Source organism: Dermacentor silvarum, chromosome 8, assembly GCF_013339745.2.
Source record: "Dermacentor silvarum isolate Dsil-2018 chromosome 8, BIME_Dsil_1.4, whole genome shotgun sequence".
Classification (NCBI taxonomy): domain Eukaryota; kingdom Metazoa; phylum Arthropoda; class Arachnida; order Ixodida; family Ixodidae; genus Dermacentor; species Dermacentor silvarum.
The window spans coordinates 169,205,545-169,210,190 of NC_051161.1; the positions used below are offsets into that span (position 1 = coordinate 169,205,545).

General features: G+C 47.1%; 1 long non-coding RNA gene across 1 annotated transcript; it reads right to left on the bottom strand.

The window, feature by feature from the left end:
- Positions 1-1,414: 1,414 nt before the first annotated feature.
- On the bottom strand, positions 1,415-3,136 carry LOC125947483 (uncharacterized). The gene is made up of 3 exons (XR_007468328.1): positions 3,060-3,136; positions 2,420-2,500; positions 1,415-1,574 (listed from the first exon to the last, which is right to left on the bottom strand). It is a non-coding gene; the product is annotated as an uncharacterized LOC125947483 (long non-coding RNA).
- Positions 3,137-4,646: the final 1,510 nt, after the last annotated feature.

Here is a 4,646-nt window from a genome sequence, read left to right on the forward strand (position 1 = left end):
CACTCCGTGAACCGCAAGAGCTATGTGCGCTACAGGCGTCAAGGGTGAACGCGGAGCAGACGACAAAACGGATAGGCAAGCAGGCGCCGCGAGAGAGTCCCCGCGCCTTTGCTCCTCTCCGCTTCAGTTTTTCTTAAAGTCCCTATATATGAAAAGTACCGCCATCTACTCTTTCCTCCGCCGCCTCCTCTCCTAAAGCGCCTGCTTTTTCTTTACTTTTTGCTTGCGAAAGCCAAGTCGACGGTGGTGCACCTAGAAAGTCCAGGTTGAAGCTTTCAGGCCGGGCGCGCGCCGCCGCCGCCGCCGGCGACTGCGGCTGCGCAGAGGACTTTCAACATGGCTTTGAGGCGGAAAAAAAGAAAATATAAAGAAGTGAGAAGCGCGCGCTGTCATCGTCCAATAAGAGATACAGGATAACACAGGAGAGAGCGAAGCGGCATTTGTCAAAGGATGGCGGTACTTTTCTTATATAGGGACTTTAGTTTTTCTTCATTCGTAGCGCCGTCTGGCGAACACGCTGTGAAGCAGGAGCCGGCGTTGCAGAATGTGTCCCTTCCAGACGAGCGGAGTCGGCGCTCCTGTCTTATCTTACTCTGTGGGTGGAGCCCATGATATCGGTTTGTGATCTGCTGCTCGGTGGTGACTCCAAGCGAGAGCGGTAGTCGCCGTGCACTTCCCACCGTCTGCGATGGGGCCGACGACGACACTCGGGGAGCCGGATTCGGTGGCGGGGCAGCCTGCGGGCCTCTCTGTCGAGGCCTGACTACCCAGGCAGCACAACAGCAATGATCCAAGCATGGCCCAATTCTGGCACAAATTGGTACCAGTCCTTAACCAACATTGGCTTATTGGCATAGTGCAACCAAATCCAATGCTGGCCCAGAGTTGAAACCAAGATAGGCCGAATATTATGCCAATGCAGCAGGCGTTGTGTTGCGAGCGTAGTATCAGCGCTGAGCCATATCGTTGCCGTTATTATTGCTAGCTTTCGGCCAATGTCCCTTGCATGACGAATATCATAAATATGCTGGCTCTAGACATTGCAGGCATTATTACTGCGAACCTTTTGCCAGTGGCATTTTTATAGCAAATGTCACCATACTGGCTATATCGACTGTAGCTAGGAAAACGCGATATAAATATATTTGGTCAAGTATCGAAAGTCATCTACACGTGCAAATAATAATAAAATAATACGCAAAGGCAATTTTATAACAGTTCATTTACAAATAAATAAGCGCGAACAGGCATTTTCCGTGGACCTAAATGGTTGACGCTGGGTTATGGTAAAACACTTTATTTGCAAGCAAGTGCCAAAGAGCCATCTCTCGTGAATCTAAGTAGATGGCTGTGGATTAGGCAGGGCCCTCAGGATAGGAATTAGGCAAGGTGCCTAGGACGTTCGGCTGGCCAGGGCTTTCAGGTAGGTAGCTGACGTGGGTAGGCTTTTTGGTCGGCGCTCGGATGACGGCGGGCTGGTCAGGCCCCTGAGGAGCGCGATAACGCAGTCGTTTCATTGCATTTGCTGCCACCTCCCACAGCAACTGCCCCCTTATTTGGAGGAGATGCTTGCGCTAGAAAATAAAAACAGATATCAGAGATCATGGAATGGCAAATGTATGTGGTAATGGTTTCATGTTGACAAATAACTATACTGCAAGAATAGAATTGAAGCTAAGTATTTTGACAGAATTACCTGTCTGGTTGGGCAAATAATTAGGACTTTGAGAATGACTCCAACCAAATAAGAGAATTTATTAGTCCGACGTTTTCTAGCCCATTCAGCTGTTTCTTCAGGGAAGTATTCTTCGGAGGTGGCGGTGTGCAACTTTTAACAAGGGCCTTCGTAAAAACAGGAGGGGTGGGGAGGGAGGGGAAGGTGACCAGACACCTGACAGGGCACATTTTATGGTCAGACGGAAATGGAGAAAAGGTGGGGTGGTGGTGGCGTTGCTGGTCGGCAGGGATGACTGATGATGGGGCCTCTTGACCCACGGGAATGCCGTTGAAGGGTGGGGGGAATAGAAGTTTGAGCAGAGAGTTCGAAAGGGTGGAATCAATAAATTTTGCTGCAAGAAATTTTTGAGGCAACATTATTTAATGTTTCAACATATATGACATCTTCCGTAGAATGTGTTACAGAGCTCATTTAGAACACAAAATGCGCCGCATCCGTCCGTCTTGTATAGACCCCACACCCAGTAATGTAGCACTTTAGAATTAAAGAAGTGCAGCAAAACTTATTAGAGCATAAAATGCTTAGTTTCAAATAGTACAGATGCAATGCGGCCTTCGTGCAAAATTTTACATGTGAAATCCGAGAATTTTAATCGGAACGCACTAGCAAAAATAGGCGTTTACTACACGGAAATTAAAAAAATAACACTGCCGCGTGCGCTTGTGGGAAATGAAGCTTGACCTAGAACAGTGAGAACAAGCCCGGCTCCTCGAAATGACTGCCAGGATCAGGCAGCACCCATGGCGTGATAAAATCAAAGTCCTGGAATTTGGGTGAAATTCACAAACAAGGATTTACACCTGTTGTATGCTGGGCACTATTCAAAGGCTGTTAAAAGAAGTTAGGCAATTACAGGCACTCTAACTCAGCCAAGGCTGATTCAGTAGTATATATACCGCGTGATAATCCTGGGGTTGGCAGCAGTTTATAGAATTCATCCTAATTCAGCATAACAAACATTTGGTGGTCCAAAATCGGCCGTCCAAAATCGGCCCTCTGAAAATGGGTCCTCCAAGATCGACAAATGGACGTAGTGCAGAGCAAAGTGAATGGGAAAAAATTGCAATGTTACGGAAGCAACAAACTATAATAAATGTAAGAACTTCAACAGTAATATGCATACAAATCGTGGAATTAAAGCGACAAGAAAAAGCGCTTGGGTATATCTCGACTTAATCGTTAAGGCAACATGTTATATCCTGAAATTTAGTTCATTCAAACAATCTTGCTTGTGAAACACGCAACTCAATGCGCCCTTTCCTTATTCACTTCATCTAGGGCCTTAGAAAATTTGCAACATGCGCAAAACAAATGCATTCACCGTTGTGAGATCCACGTTCCTGTGTTTCCGAGTTCATCCCAAATCGAAGGTGCTTGCCGCCAGCGCCTACTTTTTTTTATTTGTTGCCTTTGCCTTTAATTAGTTTTAACACTCACAAAACTGCGTGGCAACTTCGCTGTGTATTTTAAGATGTACGCTTTGCAGTAGGAATGAGGACCGCGAGCGAGCATTTTTTACGATAGCAGTGCGCTGACAAGAACGGACAAGACTACAAGCAGTCACGCCACCCCGTCGGTATGCTAGCTAGGACCAGAAGGACAGAGTACGAGGAAAGTGAAGGCATAGAGAAAGGAATTCAACAACAGGGGACACTCCCATAGGGCCCAGCGGCCGAATTGACTGCAGCGTGCCAAGCGGTCGGTGTCAATCACTTACATCACTTCCGGTTTCGGTTTTGGGCGCGCGTATTTTGAACGCAAGCTAGCACGCCGGCTGCACTCCCCCCCTCCTTTTTTTTTTTTTTGCTCTTCGTGCAGAATCGGTTTACTATTTCGTAAAAATGATTGCGAACAATCTCGTAAAGTCCCATCGAATCTGTGCCACGTGCAATTTCACAAAGTAGACGCACGACCTTTTGTGCAATGAGGAAATATTTATTTTGCTCTATATAAAAGCTCGTTCCGCGCTTTTTGTGCGTTCATCCAACGTTGTGACACCAGCAGGTAAGCCCGTAGTTCCTGTATGAAGCTCCACCGGACGGCACCAGCTGAAAAAAAAGTAAATTACAAGCATGTTACATTTGCAAGCACGTAACAGCATGTTACAAGCATGAGTCATTTTGGTATTTAGACATAGGAATACTGCGTGTAGAGGCGAAACGTGCGAAAGCGGTGAATGGGCGGCATTACAAACAAAAGCAATTCGCTTTTACATACATGGCGTAGAAAATACCCGACTCATCCCAAACATATATGAAAACATCTGATTTCCAAGCGTTCCCCCATTTCCGGGCATTATTTCCTGCACTTTGGCAGCACAAATACACGAGCGACTTCGCGTTTCCAAAACTTGGCCTCGGGCGACGCGACGGTACGCTACATACATAGAGACGGACGCAACAGGCACTCAAGACAAATGCGTGGGTGCAATGCCCTTTTTCAGTCCTTTAGAAGACGTAATTTTCGAATTACAAGTTTCTGATATGTTCGTCGTTCACGCGTTCTGCCGGCGCCAGCAGGCAGCACACCCCATGTTATCACTCTTGGCAATCGCCCATCGCGTTTTCAACAGGCGTGAGTACCGAAAGAAGGTATATGTTGTTGCGGAGCCACAAAAAACGTCACAGACTTGTGCATCTAAGATTCATTACACGCCAAACTAACTTTATCACCACGGCCGAGTTGCTTATCGCTAACTGCGTCACAGCGCGCTGTGCGGCCAGCGTGCCTCAAAAGTACCCCAGAAAGTAACGAAATTACTTTTCAGTAATGTCTGGCGTCAGTGAAAGCGGCACAAACTTCTCCTAGCAAGATGCACTAGACTACACACCACGGCTGAGTTCTCGCTAACTGCGACACGGCACCCTGTGCGGCCAGTGTGGCTCAAAAACCGAAATAAGTTACAATA